Source organism: Falco rusticolus, chromosome 2, assembly GCF_015220075.1.
Source record: "Falco rusticolus isolate bFalRus1 chromosome 2, bFalRus1.pri, whole genome shotgun sequence".
Lineage (NCBI taxonomy): Eukaryota > Metazoa > Chordata > Aves > Falconiformes > Falconidae > Falco > Falco rusticolus.
The window spans coordinates 23192629-23219330 of record NC_051188.1 but is presented as its reverse complement, the minus strand read 5'-3'; the positions used below and the strand labels follow the sequence as shown (position 1 = coordinate 23219330).

Below are 26702 nucleotides of genomic sequence, written 5' to 3'. Positions count from 1 at the left end.
CCAGCTGCCACCACTTAATAAACCTTTGTTTCCCTCTCCCTCCCTGCATGGCAACAAGGTCTAATTTTCTTCTAAAACTGGAAAACAAGTCTCACCTGACTGTACCAGCACTGGGAAACAAGAAGGATTAGAAATTCTGCTTTTTAAAGCCATTTGAGCAGGAACAATTAACCCACACCTCCTCTACTCTGTGCAGTATCAGTCCCCAGGAACCAAGGTCTGTGGCTGTCAGTGCAATGGGACAACCCTGAGAAACCCCATGGCTTGGACAGAGTTAAAACGAGGAAGGACCCTCAGCTCAGCTAGAGGTGGCATCTGGGAAGGGGGGCAATCCTACACAAATCTGAGAAAAAAACGTGGGGAAAAAGCGATGGAGGGAAATAAAGGGGAGAGGTATGAGAATCACTACTGTGGTTTCACAGCAGGGGAGCAAGGGTGATGAGGGGATGACAACGTGTGCACTGCAGAAGAGACCACAGATGATCAGGAATGGGGCACAGACACGTGAAATTAAGCAATAAAGCAGAATTCATGATGAGATGGGCAGGCAGCCAGGAATGTAGAAACACAACAGGAGGAGGGAACGGGCATGGGAAGAAAGAGCCGTCATGAGGAAAGAAAGGAGAAGAATGATGAGACAAATGGAAAACTCAGTGCTCAGAAAAACACTGCAAAAAATGAAAAGTAAATCAAAACCTAACCCCATTTTATGTCATTTTATTAATTGATCCTGAAAATGTCATGTTCTGATGTATATCCAATTCCCTCATCATTTGCTCCATTGCAACTGCTGCAGAGCTGCTCCTGCGGTACATTACTTCACCCGCTGAGCCACGCTCACATGCCCAGCATGATGTGGGGGATATTCCTGAGAGCAAGGAGACAAGGGGCCACTAGCACAGTGGCAGTGGCAAGGCAGAGAGGAACCCTGCCACCACACCACTCTTCACCTCCCACATCACCAACCACTACATTGCCCTGGGGGAGAGGCACCTACAGACTTAGGATCACATATTGGTATTGAAGGAAAGCTGCTGTCTTGACCACCAGCTGCCAGCAGCACTGGCTCAGGTTGCTGGAGGAAACCTCATAGGCTACATCCATCCCATTAAATTAAACCTGCCCAGGTAGCTTTCCAGGGATGAGGCCACCTTCCAAGTTAGGACTGAAATGGGTGACTGCATGCAGACTGTCTAATGGGAACACCTCCCAAACCTCTAAGTCCCAAAACAGGCCTGGAAAGCCACCAGGAGCAAGCTGGCTGGCAGGGGACAAATTTGGACCAGGGACCACTTCAGCAGTTCCCCCGTGAGGCAGACAGCCTCTCGCCAGTGCTCCTCGCTAAGAGACAGACCTGTACCTTACTGTAATGCTGTGGTTATTCAGTCAAAACCTACTATTTTTTAATCCCCCTTTGTCTCGGCTTCTCTGGAAAATCAGTGAAAATAGTATGTTTGTCATGATAGGAAAACTCAAAAACCTAAAATAAATGGCTTTTGAGAATTATTGAGATAGGGCTGAAAGAGAAAAACCTTAGGTTCAAAGACAAAACTTATTGAGTGGCAGCAGAGATAAAGGGAAATTTAAGTTTGATGCAAACAACTGCAACAGCAGTAGCTAGCTTTAAACAATTTGTGCCCAGGAACAGTCTTCACGCAAATTTATTTGCTGTTTTCCAGAAAAGAAAAGATTTCTAAAAATTACTGCACATTTTTCTGATTATGTTGTCTTGTTAGACAAGAACCAATGCTGCATGACTGCTTGGGTAGTCATACTGGGAGCAACTCACTGTTGCTTAAAGCTTTTCAAACTTGTTAAACAGAAAGTACATGTGGATCATTAAATTGTGTTTGAGAAATTTACAGGGTATAAACTGTCCCCTTTTTAAATATCCACATCAGCTAGGCTTAACTCCTTTCAAATCAATGGAGAAGTAAGCTTGAAAAGCAGGTAAAAGTGACTAGAAGCCAGGTGGGAAATTTTTTGGCTGCTCGTTGAAAATAAATATTTTGCATAAAGCAGATGATGATTTCAGACCTCTGTGTGTGTTTTACATAGCTTTCACAGTAAGGTGAACAGCACGTTTTCTTTGTCAAAGGGGAGAACGCAGCTGAAGTATTTACGGTTTGACATTTACCATTTAAATGATGGGTAAGAAAACAAGAACAGTAACAGATGGGCTTCTTTTAATTGAATTTAAGTTATTACAAGCTATTTATGGTTAAAAAACACCAAAAAGCACCACAGTATGCCTCCCTGCTACATACTGCATCTAAAATTTCAGATCTGAATTTGTTGAAATAAAAGTGAACTGGAGTCCAATTTTTAAGGTATACATTTAATACAATTTTCTGTCCTGTTTTGGCTTTGAAAACCTGTTCAATTAAATATTTTTATTTGCAAACAATCCTCAAATATCTGTTTTATCCTTTTACTAGGATTTGGTTGCCAATTAACAGATAAAAACCTGCCTTGGACATCTGTGATCTTCCTCACCACCACCCCAGGTTAAAAAACTGTCTAAGCTCTTTATTCTACCAGGAATAAACACTTTTGATAACTAACTGGGGATGTCCTTGTAGGTAATAATACACGTACAGCTTATTTGCCAGTATATAGTTTTAATGCAAGGGATGCTTTTCCACCTGAGCTATCATGAACTTCAGTCTTGCACAAAGACCACTGGGCCAGCAACAGAGACAACACCCAGTTTTCCTCTAGGAAATAAACTGGTAACATACACCAGCACTCCTCATCAGTCAAGGCAGCAACAACACACCCCCCCCCCCCAAAAAAATACAAACCCTGTTTATATACAAATCCTGTTTTAACCAAACCAAAGAGGGATGGATAGTCCCAAGAGCCATTTAAGTATGAAATCAGACACAAGAGGAACACCATAAACCCAAGCAGCTCAAAAGAACAGATGCAACAGCACTAGAAAAAAAAATCTAAAATGCTTCCTTTATCCAGCAAGAGCTTGTATGGCAACCAAGTAACCGTCTACATTTTAAAGTTTTGTGGTTTTTTAGTCACAGCTTCTGAAAAAAACATCATCACTGATTTGCTTCAGAAATAACCATATTAGCTAAACAGACTTGCATATTTAACCAACTCTTGTCTAATATGAATATCATATATATGTAAATAAAACCATTATTGTGTACCACAAGCTACACATGCAACAAGGTAAGACCACCAGAATCAGTTTTCCTCTAGTATCAATACATATAATTCCCAATACAGAATAACAACTGTCTGGAAGTGAAATCCCAATTGTCCATAGAGTACTTTAGCATGCAATCACAGAACAGTTTTTGGGGAGGTTGGATATATATTTTTTTAAAAATCTGTTATTTTGGTGTTTGCAGGGTCTACTGCATTGAAGCCCTAGAGATGAAAGTCCTCCTTGAGCTCAAAGACTGCCACAGAAGACTGCTTCAGCCATTGTGAGGTCCAGAAGAGCTCCTTGCTTGCTCCATACACGTTAATTTCTGGCTTTTCTGAGGAAGCTGTCAACTAGGATTAGCACTACCTGCCATTTACTGTATTCAGATGCTCATCACTGTGGTGTATCATGTTTTGGTCACCTTCCTATAAAGGAATTTGATAGTATTTTGCAGCAGTTGCCCTTGGATCAGAGATGAAGCCCATTTGGCTTCTTCGTCCTATCTCCAATAGCACTATGAACCAAATACTTCAGAGGATGATGTAAGAGTAATGCAGAGAGTATACAAGTAATAAACATTCCCTCATCTATGATTCTATGATGTCATATCCCGCCATTAAAGACTGATTGAGCTCTTCTGTGTGAGGTTTTACATCATATAGCTCTAAGTACAGCCTAAACAACTACAGCCTGTATGCATAACCTATCTTCTTTTTAACTTCCTGGACAGTTTCAAGCAACTCTGATGGAAGACTTGAGTTCCCAGAAATTTTGTGAAAGTTGGTGACCGGGAGTAGAGAAAGAGTTCTGTAAAGAAAGGCTGAGAAAAGGCTGTAAATTAAGTTTTAACTTCATGTTATAGTCTTCATGGGAAAGTTTGTCTTTAACGATGGGAAAGCTGCAAGTGAAATAAAGGGTTTTTTATGAGACACCAAGAAATTCATCTCTTCATCAAGGTTTCTCTCCCATGGTGACTGTTGCCTAATAAGGTGCCGCTGTGACTGATGCTTCCCCAGCAATTACAGCATCACTAAGGGCTCTCCTGCATATGGCTTCTCCGCTGCCTAAGGGTTAGGTATAACACAGCTAAAAAGTGAACTGATGAGACAAACCCAAGAGAAACCAAGCTTCACTAGTTCTTCTGCTATTTTTGTGATCACGACCATAACTCTGAAGTCCTGAAACCCATAAAATCATCACGTTTTAAAATTCTACTAATTTTGGGTGTACATCACTTCATGTACATGTTACAGTTGATGAATGCTACAGTTCTATCTGTTATGTGAAAGGTATTTACTTTTTTCCTGAATCAATTTGGATTTGTCAGCTTTGACTTTCAGTGAATGTCCCATTTTTTTTGTGTTAGCAAGCAGGGAGCAGCAGAGCTCCCAGTGCTCAAACGAGTTCTCTAAAATTGACTGAACACAGTGGAAGCATTCCAGTCAGTTCAGAAACAGCTTATTCTTCCTACCCTTATTTTTGCTGGTATTCTTATTTGAACATGATAGCACATGCTGTATACAAGAAAAGCTTTATAAATACTGGTAACTCTGCATAAAAGCTCTTATATTTACAGGCACAGGAGGGTGGTTTTTTTCTAGCTCCAGCTTCAAGGACCAACAATTCAAATATGGGTCAAGTAGGGAAACAGAAGCATAGGGATTTTCATCGACCTGGAAAAAAAAAGTCATGAATCACACCAGTAAAAGATCTTTGGTGAGAACCAAAACTTCCAAACATAGAGAGAGGGGCTCTAATTACTGATGTCCTTCTCTCCAGCTGCCTGCCATTGCCAATTCTGTGGATGCTAAGTGTCCTTCAACACAAACAACTTCAGTTCATCTATATTGCTGCTGACTACACTATTCCCAGCAGCACAGAGAGATTTCCTCCTGAAGAACTGGTTTTCCCATTCTAATACTGGTATGTGATGTACGTACATGGCTACTGACCAAGTTACTTGTATTGAGGGGACTATTCTAGTACCTGGATTCAACCTCCAGTCATGCTTGGTATCAATTAAATATTTCCAGATGCCTGAGCAGAGACAGTCTAAAAGAGTACCCGTGCAATTAATGAGTGCCATGCATTCTCTTCAGTGCACAGGAAAATGGGTCAGCAACATTTTAAAGTGTGCACATGATCCTGCCCTGGGGAAGAGAAATATAGAAGATGATGACTTAAGATATCTTCCAGCTCTCCTTTTCTGAGTGTACAACATACACCACCGAGATAAAGCCTGTGTTGAGCAGCATCTGTTTCTAACATACTCCAGACCATTTCACCTTCTTCTTTGAAAGTCGGGTTCCTGGATTTTACTTGCTCCTCATCCCTCCAAGTTTTATTTCTGCCTACCTACCCCTTAGTTTCCTTCCAATCTTCTCACCTAGTTATTCTCCTCCAGTCTGTTTCCTCTAACTCAGTTTCATGCCTTCCCTTCTGTATTTCCGCTTAACTTTAAACCATATTGCAGTCATACTGTACCGATTGTTCCATTAAATTATGTATGAAAACAAGTGATAAGTACTATCCTAAGACACAGTTGAAGCTGCCAAGGATTCTCTTGCACAATTATGTTAAATAAGCTATGATAGACCTGCAACTTTGCTAATAGATTTCATTTTGCTCACTACACCTACTGTGGCTTAACATCATGCCCAAAGACACTCTGACACTAATAGTTAACCAGCGCAAGTGGTTCAGGTCTGTGTTTTTCAGCTTTAGTGAGCCAGATATTTTTGATGTTATTTCTACACAATTTCCCAGCAGCCAGGGCCAAAGCCTGTGTAATTACGTGTGTCATTCAGAGCACCCTCCTGCAATCTGCAGAGCCCAGCCACGCCAGCAGCCCTCTGCTAAATGAGCAAGTTAGAAGCATGAATAAAGAGTTGGAGCTGTGCAAACATGAAGTATTCATGTAGTTGAAGGGAGGTGTTAGTCACTATGCTAACAGAATATCTTGACTACAAAAAGGACCATAGGTATACACCGTTCAAGACTCTGCTTATCACCGATATCAACAAAAGGTTGCATAAACTCTTCCACCTTACTTCGATGAAGTGCATACGCTTAATTGCTCTCACAAAGGAACACTGGGCTGCTCCATTATTGACTATGGGGCTGGATAAAGGAAATGCTGTCTGGAAAAGGGCTTGCAGACTAATCAGCAAGGCCCAACTTTTGCACTAAGAACGGAGGCTGACCACCTTCTCTAGTGAAGAGCAGCTATTTATAGCTTTAGGCAATTAAAGGCAAAGAGGAATCTCTGCCTTGTTCTGTCCTTTCATATGGTTGTAGTCACTCTCATGCAATAAAGGTGACATGTCCGCTCAGAAGGATGACTCTAGTGCACTTCAGGAGAAACTCAGAAGTGGATCTTCCTTGTAACATCCTCAATCATGTGTAAATGACCACAAACATTCCACAAAGGGCAGCTCTGCCTCTGGCAGACCTTTACACCTAACAGACCAGCTTCCTGGAGTATCAATTCTACGTACTGCAGAATTTTCTTCAGGCTATCATCCTACCAATGATTTTTACAGGTGCATTTTTTCCAGAATTAGTGCAATTAATTCTTCCCTTGGATCAAGGAGCAATGGCAGTTTTTGTAATGCCAGCAGTTCAAAAAAACTACTCCAAGAACATGGCATAAACCAGCTGGATTGTTACTGCAGGAGCACCCTTTACTTCAGTGAAGTTTGCAGTGCTATAAGCTAGCAACTTAAGGCAAAATCAAAACTCCTTTAACAACCTTTACAAAAAGGAAATAAAATTTGGTGTGTTAGAAATACAATCTTGACGTTTTTATAATCTTGAGGATGCAGATTGTGTTCTCAATGCAATGAACTAAGGAAGAGCCAATAGCCTCAACCCACTGAAACGAAATTTTAACGGAACTTGTAAATATGTGAAACTGGATTCCCAGTCAATTCATGCTGCCTTTTGAAGCCAAAAAGAAAAAGCAAAACATGGGGTGGGGAGGCAAGTATCTTCTGAAGCAGTGACTGTAAAACCTGAGAAGCATTTTTGTTCCCACTGATGAAGACAGGATGACTTTACGGAGATAAGATACCCATGACAACACCTTTTAGAGGATCTAAACCAAAAGTCTGGTTGTTGCAGGATGTCCAACAACCAACTCTAAACATGCAACATAGATGGCAAGAGCCAGCAAACCCTGGCAGAACCAGAAGCGTGGTCAGATTCTTCCAAATGGTCAGTGCAGCCAATAAGCCTCTTGACAAGCCCTACTTCTCATAGATGAATGTCATTATGCATCATTAATTTGCACTTTAAAACCCCTTTTCAGCCATTGCACATTAAACAAACCATTTCAAAGTGTCAAATAAAAGTCTCTGCCCCAGTAAATCAGGTGTCCGTTACTGAAAGCTATATAATTCAGGTGTAACGTTGTGGTAGAATTGCTGGAGTAGCCTCAGTGCAAAGTGAGAGAAAACATTCAAGCCCCAAGTAGCTTTCTTGCTTATTCATGACCAATATTCTGTTCTGATATGCTTAATCATGGAAGTCCAAAATGCTGAAGTCAATCCACAGAGTTCACTTAAATTGTTCAACTTTGAGATAAAATGGTTATTACAAAGAAAAAGGCTTGTGTCAAAGGGCAGAAAACTGAAATTTTTCTAACTTTCTTGCTAATGATTTTCTGCAGAATTAGAAAAAACATGGTTAGAACTGACCCATCACTATTGATCAAGCACAAAACTTACTACACAGCAAAACTATTTTTACCAGCATCCCCACCCAGCTTCACCAGTTGAAAATCTCTGGAGATGAAAGCAGCAAAGGGTACCACAAACATAATCATGCTGTGAAAGGCACAAACAAGTAGCTGATGAGCAAAGCATCAAACTGGCCAAGGATGGGGTGAAGATATGAAGGGTGTTCAAGGCTGAGGGCAAGCACCTTCAACTGGCTTGGCCATGGAGGAGAAGCCGCAGAGGAGGCTGGCGCAGAAGGTGGTGCAGAGGGAAGACCAGCCAGGAGAGTGGTGTACACAGCTGTGACAGGAAAGCAGTTGTACCAGAAGTGAGGCACTGAATACCTATGGGATGTTACAGGAAGCGTGACAGGATTTGAAGCAGGGTAACGTGCAGGTAACCCCCTGCTGTGGGCAGCAAGTAATCAACTGTGCCCTCTGCACAGAAGAATGTGCGCAGAAAAGGAGAACATCTATGTTAGCTAAATACCTGCAATACTGATGAGCCATTCACAGAGAGGAACCACAGATGGGCTAAGATGCAGGAATGGCACAGCAGGAGAGCAGACAGGTAGCCATGGAAAGAGCTGACCTAGCAGTAGTAACTGCAGCTGTGAAAGGTGGTAAAACCAGGTCCAGTCCCAGCCAGGAACTAAAAAGAAACTCCCCAGCCAGGGATGGGGAAGAGAAAATGGATTTATAAGCTATGGCTGGGCAAAAACATCAGCATGTTTCCAAATAAAATGTTTTTCACATGAAATGCAGTGTCAACAGCAGGAACATAAATCCAAGAACATTTAATTTTTTCAAGCTAAAAAGCTGAAAAAGTTGAGAAAGAAAATGTGACAAGTACGACAAAGTTTGAAGAGACCCCTCAATAGTGGTAAAAAAACAGCAGAGTTGTTTTTCTGAAAGCCATTTCCTTCTTTCTTTCTCCTTTCTTTACCAATAGATAAGCTTTCCCTCTCCATCTTGCCTGTATCCAGGCTTGAACGGCTGTGATACCATCTAAACACAATTTCAGGTCAGTTGAGCACAAAAATTGTTTTCAAAGCATCTTAATATGAATCTATATATCGTCCATTATCATTTGTGATCTGTTCTCTTCCGATTAGGAGATAAGCCTTTTGGCAATATGGCATTTCCTAACCCTCACCATAGTCTCCCCTTTTTCCCAGGTGAAGGAAAGTGGGGAATCAAAACACCAACATATCCATAAGATCTTTACAGATAGTAAAATAACCAAGAAGGGTAAGGGAGTCAAGCCAGGAATTTACAGGTAGAGAGGGTGAAGGAATGGGTAAATTGAGGAATACCAGGAGAAACACTTCAGGGGAAAAAAAAAACCTCGTTGCTGACTTTTGGGGTGCAGAAGACAGTGACAATCAACACATTTTCACTCATTATCACAGCAAGCTTATTCTCAATCATTTATATGATACAGGTAAAAAAAATGTTGTGCAAGGAAATTCTTCACATTTGGGGTCAGGTTTGGTATGGGAAAAGAGCTTATTCTCCATCTACTCCCCCAAACTCTCCTCCACCTCTCCATTACCACTTGCAGTATAAACAAAGCCATCCCTTTAATATCCTTCAAAGTTTCATCTTCACTGAACATTATCAGTAGTCCCCAGAGTTCTAATTTATATCCTATTACAGTACTACACGGGAATTAAATTAGCAGATGCCAAGCCAATTGCCCAGGAAATTTTAGCAAAGTAGTCTTTGAAATATAGTGAGAGTGGAACATGTATTGACAGCAAAAATAGAATAATGTAGGGGTTTTTTTCAAAAATTGTGAAGGTTCTGTTTCAAATATTCTAATCTAGAAGTAGCATAGACCCCTAAATATATGAAGTATTTATATTACTCTTACAAGTGAAAGCTGAGAAAAATACACATTCTGAAGCCAGCTATACACTTGTACTACAGCTTCCTCTGTTAAGGAGACCCTAAGTGACATATCTAACAAATATATTCTTCAGGAGGACTTAGGAAAAAGACTACTTTTTTCTTCACTTTTAAAGAAAGGCTTTTAGTATATACTTGATCTTTTCATATTCAGAAGTTGAACAAGTATTTACTTTTCTTCTACTTTTTATGGAACCAGCATGCAAAGCACACTTCTGACTCCATAGAAACAGCATTTTAATGTGAGTCAAATTAATAAACCCATGAAATTTGCAGGAACAAATTTTTAAGCAGCATCAGGGGCTGACGGAAGAAGAATGCTCTTGCAGATCAGAATATGGAGAACAGGCTCCAAGCTTCCTATATATTTTTTTTAATGGTTTATTATGTCAGTGAAGACCTCCTCTTCCTGCCTTAAGGGTTAAATTCACTTAAGCAAGAAGCAGCCCAAATCTCTCCTTCACAGGCATCTTTGTATGTGATAACTGTTCAGACCCAGAATAATATTTGGGTGGACAAGAGGCTGGCAATAAAGTTCTGGCCTGTTTTTCTTTCTCAGAAAGTCATAATTAGTATGCAGGGTTGTATCCCAGTATTCCGTGATGTAATAAGAATGAAGACATTGCACTAAAAAATTAAAACCTTCTCCTTAAGAGAGAAAAAGAAGGATCACTGCTGATGTTTCTGGGGAAACATCCTAGCTATTGTAGTGACAGATCCCAACAGGGGAACACAGACAAATCTGTAAATACAGCTCAAATGTAAACAGATGAAATCTGACAGGAATTACGTGAATGCTAGAAAAATACAAATGCCAGACTGCAATCCTATTTACTTCCAACAGGAAAAGTAACTGAGCCTACATTTATTTACCTGTAGGAGTTCATTAAAACAAATATGAGTAGAACAAATATACCAACGAAAAACTGCAATTAAAAAATTGTGTCATTCCTTCAAAACCTCATTGTTAAAAAAAAATTATAATATATTTTTTAAAAAAAATCATGAAATATCAGGAGACCCACAATAAAAATTAGTAGGGCTGCAATGAATATCATTGAAATCTGCTAGAAAAACAAGGTGAGGAAGACTGTTTCAAACTTGGCCTTTATGGCATGCACAAACCATAGCAAGCTCTCCCATGAACACAGACTAGATGAAAATGTGCAATTTTGGGAAGACCCAAATCCCCAGGCCTGGGAGCACACTCCCACTACATCCCAACCTCAGTGGAGGAGCACACCTCCATGCTGCCCTGTCCCCATCTTTCTCATCTGATAGCAAAACCCAGATGCAAAGCCAGCAAAGGACCCCAGTGGATCCCAAAGTCCTAGAACTGGATGAGGAAGGGTCACCCTCCATCCCACGCTATGTGCCCAACTCAGCAGCCTCAGGCACAGTAAGCAGAGAACAGGGGTACACACAGAGAGAGTCTGCGGAGCCCTACAGACTGCAGTGCTGGATTTTGAATAGCTGAAGTGCTACCAACATGCAGACCAGCTAACAGTAAGGGTGCTCATGTTTTAGTGTTAATAACTCACTTGTGGAGACTACAGATCTGCATGAGATACAGCATGGCCTCAAAAATGCACACCCTAGCACATACCGCTCAACTTATGCATTCTCCAGAACTATCATGTATTTTCACATAGGGCTTTGAACTTCTGTCAGCAAGATCAATAGTGCTGCCTTTTATGTATCAGAACTCATCAGCTCCATGGTTACTACTTCAGCATATACACAAGATTAGCAGGCTATAAAGGGATCAGGTTCATCTCGATGTGTTAAGACACCAGAAAAATCAAACAGGCGGGTCTTTGACTCCAAACTACTTCAGAGGTTAAGGGGGAAACTGAACAAGTTACCTGCCATAACATCATCTGAGCAGTATTAATATTTACTCTAACGCATTAAAACATCCACCTTGTTTCTTAACAGTCTTAATGCCAAACACAAACACAGCCTGCAACAGAACTAACACTATCACTGGTAGCAGTCACCTAGCAGAGAGCTGGAAGGTCTTCTGACTTTGTCCTTGTCAAGTTACTCATCAGCTAGAGATTTTTCCTTAAATGACGTTAAATTGGGATTTGTACTTACCAAAGTATGTAGGCTTCGAAGGGGCAGGATACTGCTTTGGTAGGCACTTGTTACTCCAGCCTACCCCTCAGCTCTCTGGCTGCCAGAGCCTCTTCACGAAGTAGTGGTTACTAGCTCTCCATCTGAAGAGAAGCTTTAGGATTGGAGAAAAGGAGGTTTACTTCCAACTAGAAAATCTGACATCGATTTGCAGCCAGCCCCTACCTTGCACTAGGACTGTAAGTGGAATAATTCAAGTGTCAGCTCCCACTGAGAAATCATTTTCACTCCTAAAAAAACATTTTCTCCTCAATATGCTTAACCTTATTAAAAGTGTAATTCCCACTCCAGTCCTCCAGAGACACACACCCTAGCTGTACTAGACAAAGAACAGACTGTCATTTCATTAAGGTAAGTCTTTTTTAAACAGCCTGGCAATACCCCAGTGTGGTCTGGGGGACCATTCACACCAGGAACCCCCCTCAGCAGCAGCATGGACAGGACCAAAGCAAGGCTGGCTCCCACACCCCCACCAACAGTTTCCCACCACTAGCCCAGCAATTGGTAGCACCCAACATGCCTTCTTGCTGACCCTGTATGCCCACTGCACATAGCCTCAGTTTCACACTATAAAAAGTACTCCGGTGCTCCCATATTTTGCAAGCGTTGAATGCTAAAAATGCACAGAGTAATAATTCCATGTTGCGCAGGCACTGCATGGGGCCCAGCAGGGACGCTGAGCTGGGTAGTACAGAACAACCCTTGGCAAGAGCAGGGTGCACCAAGCAGTGCAAGCAACTCGCTCCCTGCCACATTCCCGGCTCTTGTTCAGCACTGTAAACACAGTCTGATGAGCCTATCAACATTTGCAGGTGGCAACATAATTCTGAGACTTCACAAGATTTTGGTTCACTTCAGAATCCCTTGGGAGTCCATAGACATAAGGGTAGAAGAACAGAGCTATTTAAAGTGAAACAGAGTAAATGCACCATTGCAGCTTATATTGGACAAGAAGAGAAAACAGAACATAGGTAAGGCACGGAGGCATCAGTGTGAATGCCACCTATTTCTCCTTGCCACATTTCATTCACAGTTTCATTAAAACCAGAAAGTCATTTTTGCTGTTAGCAAGAATTCAGAAATTCTTCTCAAAAACTAATGAGACTCTCAAATACATTTCTCTGTGGCTCAACAGGTGCTCATAAGAAATTCAGAATGGTCACCTTCTAGATAATTAAGAGTCGAGAATCAACAGAAAATTAGTGTTTCATTTTTACAGTAGCTGCCTTTGGACTCCTTTGGGGCTGCATATGGCCCCAGTTGAGAGTTTCTGCTCAAATGTGTAATTTTGTCTGGTACACACCCAATCTCAGAAGACCTGAAGTATTGTGAATGTTCTAGTATCTATACGTGTGCAACAGACATTGTATGGATGCTGCCCTAGAGTACATATCTACTTTTCTGTGTTACTTTTTTTTCCTCTGAGACAGTAAGTTATATAAGCAGCAGTTTTGATGAGGCAGGCAGGCAGCTAGAAAGAACAAACCTCGATTGCTTTCTTTTTAAAATATGTACTTGTAAATTAAGCAGCATTTCAAGATTAGGCATCTGTCCAATTCTTTTTATCATTTAGTGTATTATGCTAATGAGGGTGCTGTTTCTTTAATTATAATTTGAGGGGGAAAAATTGCATTCAGTCCCTTGATCTTCCTTAAAACCATCCTCATGCTTGATTCCCCCATAGGCTTTTAATCACACTGCTTCAGTGTGAAACTCTGCATTTGAGAAGAAGTCTTCTCAAAACTGGTTCACTGAGAAAGTTTAAATTGTTTTCTCACAGAGCTATATCCTCTACCACTTGCCAGCTTAGGAGGAAGAGCTATAAGACTCAAACTATTAACTAGCTTATGCACTGCAGCCTAATGGCAAAAAATATGCCTTGTATTGCATTAGGTAACAGATACTAAATGCCAGGACTTGTTAATCTAGAGGTAGAGAGACAACTGAAATCAGCTCTAAAATAATGCTGTCCTGTGACAGGTTATAGTGGAATTCAATAAATCCTATTCAAAAAGCACTTATAATACACATATCAGCTGCTAACTTCATTATGCAAAGTTACCCATATGTGACGTTCACGGGCATTTGTTATTAGTCAAATGGCTCTATCCATTTAGTTTCAGTGTGGCTTTCTGGTTGTCCTGACGAAGGTTCTTGTAACAGCAGCCCTGGCTGAGCGGGAGCCCCAGCCCCACTGGATGTAAAAACGCACCCCCGTGCTGGTACCTCTCCTGCACCTCCGAGCGCATCCCCCAGCATCCCCACAGCCTTGGGCTGCCTGCGCAGGCACGGCAAAGCCCAAGGTCACAGCCCTGTGCCACCATCCATCCACCCACCCTGGCAACAGCCCCATGGAGGGTGTGGGACTTGCTGTGGCACCTCCCTCACCTCTCCCTGGGGTGAGGATGGGAGGCTGCCCTGCCCCCAAGCCTAACCCACCTCACCACACACTTAACTGTGGTGCCAAACAAGGGCCACCATCAATGCGTGTACTCCCCTTTGGAGACGCAAACACAGTTGTATAAGCTTGTCTTCTCTTCTGAAGGGAGGAAAAGCCCACCTTCTGAAAAGCACTGGCCTCAGCCTCCAAGGCAGGCTCAGGACCCCCATGACATTCAGAGGAGAGGTTACTGGCATTTCTTGGTTTGAGCAGCAGCCACTTTGAACAAGGCTTTTTGGTATTTGTTTCACTGCATCCCTGAAACTGTTGATGCTTACTAAGTTAAGTGTCTCATGCAAGCTGAGCTGCACACATGTGGCTGATAGGGATGCTGGGAAAAAGTGCACTCCCCATGGCCACTACAGAAAGGAGGAAGATTTTTCTTCTGTTTTAGCAGGCACTACAATAACAGAACAAAGTGTGTATTTCAGTTACAGTATATCCATGTAGACCTTAACTGCAGTATGTATTGCATGCTGTGCTTTCATCCTACAGTGAAACTGAAAGAAATACTGGATTACCTTAAAGCTAAGACCCAAATTGTGCTACCATCTTGAAGCAAAGTATTTACAAACAAATATTCTGACATCCCGTTTATCTGTTTTGCCATAAAATTGGCTTATAAATGATTAATTATGAAAAATAAGCACAGCAGGCTTTCATGCACTTTTACTTTGAAATCAAGGTCACACTTTGTTTTGAAATTCAGAAAAACAGTATGAATAATACAATTAACATATCAGAAGATTCTTTGCAAGTAACTTTATTTAAGCAGGCTAAAACAGGAGCTTATGAAGTTCTTGCTATCCTGTCATTGCAAACAAATCATTTCTTAGTCCTTGTTTATATCGTTCATTTTATTTGATTAATACCTTGTACCGAAAGGATGCCTGGAGTAGCATCCCCTATACTAAGCCACACAATGCTGAATTAAAACAGCGTTCTTGTCCCAAAGCATTTACAAGCCGATTCCTGCTCTGTGGACTCAATTCCAGATGGGATGCTGCTTCTTAGAAACAATTCAATAATGATGTGGTTATAGATGTAACCACAGTATTGTACAGATATTACAATGGTTACAGATGTAACCAGTAACTTAAGAGTCATAGAATAATAGAGTCATTTAGGTTGGAAAAGACTTTGAAGATCATCAAGTCCAATGGCAGTGCTGGGTTTGCCAAGTCCACTGCTAAACCATGTCCCTAAGCACCAAGACTTTTGAATACCTCCAGGGATGATGATTCCACCACCTCCCTGGGCAGCCTGTTCCAATGCTTCACCACCCTTTCTGTGAAGACATTTTTCCTAATATCCAATCTAAACCTGCCCTGGCAAAACTTGAGCCTGTTTCCTCTCATCCTGTCACTTGTTACCTGGGAGAAGAGACCGACCCCACCTGCCTACCCCCTCCCTTCAGGCAGCTGCAGAGAGCGATAAGGTCTCCCCTCAGCCTCCTCCTCTCCAGGCTGAACACCCCCAGCTCCCTCAGCCGCTCCTCATCAGACTTGTGCCCCAGCCCCTTCGCCCTTCCCTGGACACGCTCCAGCCCCTCGATGTCCCTTCTGCAGCGAGGGGCCCAACACTGAACACAGTATCTGAGATGCAGCCTTACCATTGACAAGTAAGGCTTCCATAACACATCGGAATACATCCAGTAAATCATTCTGCAGGTTCTCTACCCAAGATGCTTAGCTGCCAAAATGCTTTGTGCCAAGCACAGTGTAATACTGAAAGAAGTGGGTCTCAGGCACTTGGATGTAACCACTTCATGCGAACCATCTTCTGCCTATACAGCTCCTTACAAACCCTCACCAAGGCTAGATGTGCAGTCAGTCCTGGTGACAGAGCAAGCCCACCTGTTGACAAGTCACTTGCTTCAAATAGTGAGAAGCTGATTTCTAGGTGCATGCTGGTTTTGCTAACAAAAATTTACCCGGTTATCTCAGTAACAGCCATTTCTTAAGGCTAAACTTCTAAGACTTTCACACAGCATGAGAGAAGAAAAAGTGCATCAGCTTTTGACCTCAGCTACTGTCCTTTCCTTCTGTCTCTGCTGCTTTCCAGAGCCAACTGCAGCATGAACTCCATCTCATGATGTTTACCTTGTCTGCACAGCAGTGCAGCGACCACAGGCTTGCAAAAGGCCACATGGCCTGGGAGCTGCCAACTGGAGTGGTCTGACCAAAAAACAAGAGCCTCTCCATGTCAACATGAATTGTCAAAAAAACCTTGATACATGTATTGCAGAGCTAGAAATAGAAAGCAATGCTTTCACCATACTGCTGATATTTGAATAACTTCTTTTTGAAAGAGGGCAAACAATTTGTTCCCCTGAAAGCTTGCTTACGATGGCAAGGACTGGGCTCAATTTCAATAGAAAATACAATTGCCTTTTTCAAAAGGAAGCTCAATTCTATTAAAGGTTAAGAACGTAACAGACAAAAAACACATGATAAAAATCAAGACTAAAAAGCACTGCACTTAAGAGAAACAGGGTAGGCAGAAGATAAAGCCATGGACACTGCACATGCAAAGAGAAAAGCAGAATGGGAAATGACAAGCTGAGACAGAGGGTGAGGTCTACTAGAGATCCATCAAATGGTGCAAGGGAATGGAATGAAGCAATCAAGCACATATTCTTGAATTTATGAAAAATATTGTCACATTGAGCTTTATTCTAGCAGAGAACCTGTTCTGGAAGAACCAATTTACTAGTAAGACTTCAGAAAGTCTGCAAGCTCTAGACATGGCTTAATACAAAAGAGTAGCAACAGTTAACTCTAGCTGATGCTATATTGGACTCCTATTGGATACAGATGAACCATTTAATTAGAAAATTATGATTCACTACAGGCAAAGGCTCCAATTCCTTTAACAACTGGAAAATAATATGTAATCTTAACCAATATCTTATTTACTTGTTCAGATATTTTAGGACAATTTCTCAAACCTAAAAACAAGTCATGTGCAAAACTGAGCAGGAGGAAATATCCACACACAAAAATATAAAAAGGACCTGCTAAAGAATGCTTTATTACATGCTAAAAAAAATTTAAAAAAAAATTGCTGTGCTACAGCCATGAAAGGAAGCTTTTTTGGTGGAAGAATCCTGGCTAAGGAGAGTGACAGCAGCAGCAAACAAACCTGTAAAACAAACCCACAGCACATAACAGATGGGGGGGAAAAAGACACTGATAGCAATTAATACAAATCAACATTGTAGAAACACAAGCAAGTGACGAGAAAAAAAAAACATTCAAAAAGCTATGGTGAGGTTATGACAATAGGAGCTTCTCCCTAAATGGAACAAGAATAGCGAATGCCAAGCAATGACTTCAATAACTGGTCAGTTCAGACAAAAATTATCAAACAATTCAGAAATATACAAACTTATTTGACAACTACTTCTACTCTACATTCAGAAAGACGCGAGATGCTATATTCACATCTTAAAGTGATAATGACATACCTCCAATGCCACCAGTAACTGGAGAGCGCTTTAAATAGCCTCTCAGTTAAAACCCTGCTTTCAAGAGTGTAAGGCAGATGAACCAGTAACTTTTGATTCAGAGACTGCTTTTAACAAAAGGAACACTAGAAGTTCCTGGTGACTGGGAAGAGTTAATACCAAGGCAGTATTTTAAAGGGTTAAGTGGGATAACCTAAGCAGCTATGGAACTGTTAGACTGACATCATAAGCAACACCAGGGAAAGGTTATCATGGGACACAATCAATAAGGCATTGAAAGACAGTAGCACAATTAACATCAATCAACACAGCTGTATGGAAAATAGGCCTGATCATGTAAATCTGATCATTTGTATGAAGTTACATCATTATTTGATAATGGTAGTGTGCTGACAGGCTGTATTTCTAGTCCTAATTTCACACTGTGTAGCGATTTAAAGTCATGCTATACATAAAATCCTGAATTAAAAGATTAACCATACTACATCAACACTGCTCATAGTAAATGAATTTCGAAGTGGCTAACTAAATGGAGAACCAGCATTCAGATAACAGATTCCTTGTCAGTCCAGCAGGAAAAAAAATGGAGGTACAACATTTGGAAGTTTGAAAAAAGCTACAGACTGCCTCAAAAGGCAAGGCTCGTTATTTACTGAAACAATTTGCCTGCACCATGATGGACTGATTGCTGCTGGTACCCTTTAAAACACCACCTTGGTCTCTTTCAGGCAGATATGCTAAATAAAGAAAAAATAAAGGACTACTAGCGATATATCCTGCATTTCTCTGACCTGCACTGAGCAGGCAGTAAGAAGAGATATTCATGTGGTCCCCTCTGGTCTTTAAATTTATAAGCTTAGGAAACAATGACCTAGACATTATTAATCCCTCTGCAATTTAACACAGTAAGTGAATCACGCCTAATCCATCTGATACAGTACAAAGTGTCTTCAGTATTTCTATGGGATTTCAACTGTAATCCAGTGTTAAATTACTGGATGACTTAAAATATTATCAAGTCTCTTCCCTGAATTTCTGATTTTTAGCTGAAAGCAGCAGAAGTCTATCCCTCTTTGAAGCATCTCACTAGCTGTTTGCATAAATACAGAGCCATGGTATCAAACTCTTGACCCATAACTTCCCATGTAATCCACTTTGACCTGTTCCTTAGGAAATGTTTTTTGAAGTGATGCCATCAGAACAGTATTTCTGTGGTGTGTCAGAAAGCCTCCCATCAGCTACAGCTGTGACTAACACGCTAACTTCATGCAAATCTCTCAAGCAGGGTTACGCTCTCATATACCCATCACCTTCCCACACAGTGCTCTAAGATCAGCAGAAGAGAGGTGAAAGTCCCATTACCTCTGCCAAACACATGTTATTTAGTCCTGTCTATTTGAAACAAAACACAGGGGTTTGAAAACACCATTCTTGCAGGTAACCCTGGAATGGGCCAGGAAACTATTCTCTCAGGTTCACAGCAAGTGCTCAAATTGCAAAATAGCCTCCTACATTTCTTGCTCTATTTGACATGTACTTCTGGTGCAACTTTCCCTTTCAGAAGCTGAACATCTCTAACACTCATCACAGAGAAAATGAATTTCAAAAATTTCCAGAGCTCTTTTCCAGCTGATGGCCTTTGCTTTCCAATCCTTCTAGCCACTAGGAATCAAAACCTTCAAGCTGCTTCTCACAGGCCTTACCGTGAAGTCCAGTGACATGCCAGCCCAAAAAGGAAGAGGATGTGTTAACAGGTATTGACTACTTGTTTCACTAACAATGAAATAACATACCTTATGTGACCTTTTGGAGAAAGCTATAAGAAATTACTTAGAATATTGATTTAGTTCTTTCCATAACCATCATCCAAGCACTACAGAGTCCTCAACCAAACTGGGAAATCCACGGGCATATTAAGAATTTTAATTATGAATTAAGAATATTAAGAAAATTAAGAATACTAGGAAGGATTCATCTGTATTTCTCACTGCTACCTGTGCTCTTCCAGCTCTGCAGCCAAGTTCCAAACCCAGGATCCAGCCTTCGACCTTGATCAGTGAATGGCAGTGGGAGAGCTGTACACAGGAACATTCGAGAGGGTCTGAATAGCAAACCCACCCCGGCCCCCCCCCGCAGCAGCCACACACCTTTAGCCTCACTGGCTGAGTTACAAGACTTACAGCCCCAGTAACAGGAGGGCAGAAAACAGTTTAACTGCTTTTAGATCAGAAGTCGTTTGTATATGGGAAATACATAAAAGGCATTTTCATACATCCTTCACACCACCCAGGACTGTGTCCTGCCAATGCTGTCCTCAAAAAGAAGATGTGCATTGCCCTCCCTTCTTTCCTGTGGGGCAAGAGAGTGCCGGAGCATCACATGCCACTTGTAAACCCATAAACACAGGATTTCCCTCATTTAGTGTTTAGCTGCCTGACTGCTGCAGGATTATAACCAGGAGGCACGTGCCACCCAGAAGACAGGAACACACCAGTTCAATCACCCATTTCACAGCCCAAAACCACATCACCTATGACTGAATGTGACTGTTGTCAGAGAAACAGCTTTTGACTTGGGTAAATGACGAGATTCCTTCCCAAGCTCCTGTGACCACTCAGTTCCTATCACATAGCACTGTCCCCAGAGGCATCTGCATGTATGAAGAGTCCCTTGAAAGCCAGGGATCATGCCATGATGATGCCTGCTTCACCCTTCTGAGCCCCACCAGTCTCTATTGGCCACACAGCCTGGGTTGGAAAGGGAAACAGACATGGTGTATACGATTTCCTACACTGAGGATTGGGATTGTGGTAATATCTTTGCCAGTGACCAGAGTTTGCTTTCTCTTTGCTCTCACCTGCTTTCTGCTCTCAGTCTGGTTACCACAGGAACACCACCCTTTGGGTGCCTCCTCACCATGTATAGTGTTGCATGCTACAGCCATGGCCCCAGGCTTTGCTGGGGTCCTGACCCCCTCCCCAGTGCTGGCTGCTCTTGCCAGACCTTTCTGACTCCAGGTCAGACCAGGCCCAAGTCCCCCTAAAGGAAAGAGCAATGACTACACCATGTTGCCATCAGAACTTCTCCAGCCAGGCTGTGTTTTGTTACTTGAGGACCAGATCATACCTGGCCCCAGGAGACGCCTGCGCTAGGCTATGTGGACAGTTTTTCTTGTTCCTCCCCGTGGTCAGCCAGCAGGACACAGCAGGCTGGCACACGCTACTGATGCGCAGGGAAAATCAACCGTGAGCCTGCTGGAAAACTGGGGGCAGTGTAAGACCACAAAAGAAGATTTTGACCATCATCACCTGGTCATCACAGAAAAAGCAGGCTCAGAACTCTGGTTCTATTTCGCCCATCTGAGGTTACCCCTTGCTAGGCAAAAGCCAGGCATGCACCCAGCCAGCCTGCTTGGGGGTTTGCTGGGAGGAGGCAGCCTGTGGCCCCTCTCACTCCCTCCAAGGTTTGGCAGTACCCCATACAGTCAGCCTCCCTCTGGAACCTACACTGTCCCATCTCCATCTTATTGAGTCATTTGAGGCTTTGGGACCACTGTCAGCCTGTTACTGGTGGGCAATCAAAGAGCCAATGCCCCTAGCCAGGTAGAAAAATACTGCCCCACAACCTGCCAGCATTGCTGTCTTTTTTTCCCCCCAGGTGAAAAAATCATTGCTGACCTCCCAGAGGCTTCAGCATGCATTGTTAGTGCTCATGACTGAACGCAACCTCATGCCACTACAACACAAATTTACCAGGATCCATGTCACAGTCATTTCCCAGCCAACAAAGTTATGCCTTCCCAAGCATGAAAGACTACCTTCAAATATTGTCATCTCAAGAAGTAACCAGATTTAGCTTAGATATGTAGTACATTGGATTAGAATTCATACTTTCTATGTGTACTATACCTACCAGACAGAAATAAAAGATATTAGAAAAGCAAAGGTCTATTTTTGTTTGATAATTTCCCCCAGTAAAAGTCTCATGGTCTGCTTTGAAGTCATCTTTATCTCCATTGTTTATACAATTGTTAGAGGGAGTTTTCATTCAATAGACTAGCACTAATATAAAAATCAAAGACATCTTGCAAAAGAGTTCTTTGGTGGCAAAGACATTCAAAAGATCAAATCAGACATTAATAATACAGAAGACAAGCTAAGCTTACCCCAAACGCTAGAAAAACAAATTTTACTTCCATTGGTGATAGTTCGCCCTAGAAGGCAGTCCCAGGATGGAAATCTTAAAAAAACCAAATAAGAGACTCATTAGAATTAGAGTAGGTAACAACGGCATACACCATCAGATCTTTTGTAAACACACTGCTCAAGATTAAACATCCTGCTCTTCTGATTATGATCCTGTCCAAATTTTCTGGCATTAGCTCACAGATAAGCTGGTCCGTGTTAGGAGTGAGTGAAATAAAGCAACGCACCTACTCTCAAAAGGGGAAGAGGATACAAAAAGTTTGTGAAACAAACTCCACATTTTCTGTTCCCCTTCCTCTGGAGTATCTTTAAAGCAAGTCAACGCTCTCAAGCAAATTTAGGTACACAAGCTAAAGGGGAAGCACAGATTACACTCAGTTAGGTTTTAAGGCATTTACAGAGATCATTGTTTTTAAGAGATGCTGTGTTATTTGATGCCTTGTCCCTATGCCACATTTTGATGTGATACAGGTGGTGTATTGCTATTCAGGGAGATTTAGCTGAATTTGCTTGTGATTGCAATCACAAGAAAAAAAAACCAACATTGTGAATCAGAGAATGTGGGTTTTATCAAAAGGCTACAGGTCAAGCCAGAGAGAGAAAGCAAGTTAGCCCTGAGATTTGGTAAGAGGTCATAAGATGTTGTTTTACCAGTGGTAAAAGGGACCAAAGTCATATTGCTGCAAATCAAACATGAAACTAGAAGAGCATCTCACAAGTAAAGCTGACCAGATCATAAGATGACAAAAAAGGTAGAAAAGGTTTTGGGCTTTGGTTGTTTTGGTGGGGTTTCTTCCACATTATGTCAATGATGCATATTTATTTGTATTACAACAGGAAAGAGACAGGAGATATTAGAACAAAGAGTTAAGAGGTATGAGTATAAGGAAGACCAAGAGGAGGGATGTGGCTGTGGGACAAGCAGAGCAGGTGGAGATCAGAACAGACTTGAGAATATGACAGAGGAAAAGGCAGAGAAAGAATAGGGAAACACAGCTGAGGGAAAAGGAGGAGGTCATACAACACTTTTTTCCTTGTGGTATATATCAAGTGGAAAAAAGTTAGATAAAAAGCTCAGAACATATTAGAACATGGAAGATATGGATGGGATTTTAGGTAAGAGATTTAATCAAGTAGTCTTTTTTTAAATGTTTTATTCACATGCAAATGATGCTCACTGTTTATGATAAATTTCACAAAATGCGGTAAAAGTCCCAAATCCAAAGTAACATGCAGCAAAACATGCACTAATTACAATGAAATTTTAATAATAAATTCCAGGAACATTCTATTTCACCACCACCACCTTCCGTTTGCCAGCAAGGCAGGTTGCTTCTTTCCAAATAACTCAGTTAAATTAAGTTGTGTGTTCAGCCTCATTAGCCACCATCTCCATTCCCCTGTGGTTTTAATTAGATAGGTTTCTGTGCACAGCTGCCTCAGTCCTTCCCCCACTCCCCCCCGAAACAATCCCACAATGTTGCTTTTTTATGTTATCATTCTTCAAATGCTCCTAATTATGCTGGAGGCAGCCAGGGTGATTGGGGCAGAGCAGTGCTCTCCCGTAGAGAAGGCAAGGCAGGAGCTGCAGCCAGCAGGGCACACACTGCCCCTTGGGCAGGGCTAAGATGCTCTTCCACACCATTTTACCCACTGTAATCAGGACAACCTACAAGTATGATGGGCTCAAGTGCAGGGTCAGACCCTCCGCACCGACACCAAGTCCCAAGCACATGGTGCTGACTCTTCCCAGCAGCCTCCTTCCTGCTCCACGAGCATCCATGCTGGTCCACCACTTTCATGAAACCACAGGGCAGGAACAGGGCCCCAGCACCCCACACCAAAGCTGGGGGACACAGGAGACCCCTGAGTTCAGGATGACGATACCTAGCTGCAGCTCCTCCCCCAAAGCACCCACCCTGGCAAGCCCAGCACATCCCCCTGGACGCTAGGCCATGGCACTGTCCCACAAGACAGAAGAAAGGCTCAGGAGGACCGGCTCCAAAGGTCTGTCCTGGCCTTCAGTCCAGTTTTTAAACAAGCACAGGAGGAACCAGATCATGAGACTACCTGTTTCCAGCTGGAAATGGGGGTAAAGGCTGATTTTTCAGGAAAATAAAGGAAGTGGGGGAGGATCAGCTCTGTCCATAAGGAGCAAGACGGGACTTTTTAAAGGCAGGATTTCCACTTCAGGCTCTAATTGCACTTTATTAGCAGAAACAGACTGCAAATCCAGCAAGAACGGCTGGCAGAAAACCCTCGCAGCAAAGGGCCTCTGCTGCACAGCTACCCTGCAGCGCCTGAGGAGAGCCTGGGGAGCTCAGCACCATCCTGGGCTATTCCTGGCTGCCCAGGGTCAGCAACGATGCAACAGGGATTAGAGCAACTTCGATTTGTTATGTAAGCGACATCCTGCTTGTAGCTTCTCTCAAATCCCAGACACTGCTATTACGCAATAGGAACAATCAAACAGGGCAGCTTTTCTGCTATTTGGGTTTTTTAAAAGTGCTGAGCAGCTAAAAACGAAAAGAGCGGGTCTGTCAGACTGTTACATTTTCCACTCTAATCAGTTTAACCTTAAAGCTGCTGCAGCTTATAGAGGGTGACTCAGCTCTCACTTCACTCGAGGCCTCACGGTACACAAAGGTGAAAAAAGCAACCTGTCCACCTCCCTACTGGATCCTGGGTGGAAAGCAAAGGATCTTTTATCTTTATTATATATATATATATATAAACTTGTACCTTATGAACCAAGCCTAGGGGCTTCCATTTCTTCAGCATCAGTAACTCACTGGCTTTATTGACATTAGAGGATTCCTTACATGAGTAAAGGCTGTGGAGCTAGCCCTGAACTTTGCTGCACAGGTTGGATGGTAGCTGCAAGCCACTCTGACACCTGAGCTTTCATCAATAAAAAAAATGCAAGCTCATTTAACAGTCTCCAGAGTCCTTTGTTTTCTTGAATTATTACTATAAATAATTTGATGGTAATGCATGCAATTTTACGTTATACATCTATGTACATGTGCTATTCAAGAAAATATGCATATTAACAAGATCCATTGTTTCCATAAGCCACTTTACTCATATTTGTGTCATGCTCCAGCAATATCAAGGATCAGTAGATGCAGATGTTTCAGGAAATTCTGGTTGGTAATTTAATCAAGCTGTTGTCATCAAGATTAGGACTTTGTCCAGTTTAATTTTGGTTTAGAAACTTATTTCTTTCCAGCTTACAAACTATGTTCAAAGAAAGTTTTCCATTCATTTCAAATGGTCTTTTAAAGTTTTCCGAGATCTGAAAAAGGAGACAAAAATCACTCTTTTCAGGTAGAACTGATTTGCTACCTATTCTCCTAGCCTTTCAACCTTTTAATGCATTGAAGAAACAGCCCAATTTTAGTGCCTATGCTGAATACTTGTTTTGATCCTCATAGCATTAAACCCCAAACAACATATCCAGATTGTGACCATGATATAGCAAACCTGTTCTAAGCACTTGCTCCTGATCTCTGTAACATTTCTAGTCTTCTATATTCAGCCATTTGATTTCACCAAGGCTCATACAGATTGTTTCCAGAGATTATTTTACTGTTTTTTCCCCCCATTTCAAAGCCTCCAACAATAGCTAAGCAACTTTTTATCAAAACAGTGGTCTGGTAGAGAAGGAATGCATTCATCCTGAGAGCACAACTCTGCTGAGCACACTCAAGTGCAGTTTACTTCTGAATGTCTTATTTGTGCCCAGTATCCTGCCAGCTTTCCCTGTGCATAGCACATGATTCCTCCCGGTATTCTGACATGAAAAAATTGCATCAAGATTGGAAATGCTTAATACAAAGCTTTTTTTTCTCCCATCACAATCTAATTCTTGTTCAGTAACACCAACGTACCCTGTCATGCAGAAATACACTACTTGGGAGTCATCCAGTCCCTCTGACTTTTTCTAGGAGTATAAACTTGAATTATGAGGACCGCCTTGGACTGAAAAAACACTCAGGTGGCTTGAAGGGGTTATTTCACATGCCCCATGCAAAACTTGGCAGAAACAACACATGTCAGAGGGCGAAAGCACTACTGGAGCATCTCTGCTCTTCAAGCCACCCCTGCCTGCTAGACTGGCTCTTTGGCGGCCTTAGCATTCTGCCATAACTTAGAGCGCCCTGTGGGGGTAATAAACACAGAAGCCAACTCATTTAGTTTAAGCTATCAAATAGTTAAAATTCAAAAAGTAAAACTTGGAGAAACTAATTAGCCCAGCATGTGTTTAAGATGCTTGTTTTCTTTTCAACTATGATTTCAAAGGGAAGTCATTCTCCTGTAAGTGTTTGGTGATTATGCCCATGAAGTGAAATTCACAGCTGTGCAAAGAAGAACAAGTTATGCTTTTCTTCCAGCTCTGCATCCCATGTAGTAGCTGTTTCAAAGTTTATCTCCAGGCAGAATAGCCCTTAGGCTCATGTAAGGAGCAGCAACCTGTATTACACCATCATTTAAATTAAGATTGCAGGCTGGAAGGGGAATTCAAGGAATTTTCTGCTGATGCTTTTGCTAGTTTTGAGGATTGGATGAAATCACTGATCTGCAAGTGACGTCACTAACAGCAAAACCCTGGGAACTGCTGCCACACCAGATGCTTCTGAGGATTAAAT

The 26702-nt window shown here is 41.9% G+C and overlaps 1 protein-coding gene across 1 annotated transcript in view; it reads right to left on the bottom strand.

Moving 5' to 3' along the window:
- The window catches only part of MTUS2 (microtubule associated scaffold protein 2), a 315607-nt gene that overhangs the window by 285064 nt on the left and 3841 nt on the right, over window positions 1-26702 (bottom strand). The window contains exon 2 of the mRNA XM_037378188.1: window positions 22011-22084. The gene's annotated coding sequence lies outside the window, so the exon portion shown is untranslated. The remainder of the gene's footprint in view (window positions 1-22010; window positions 22085-26702) is intronic.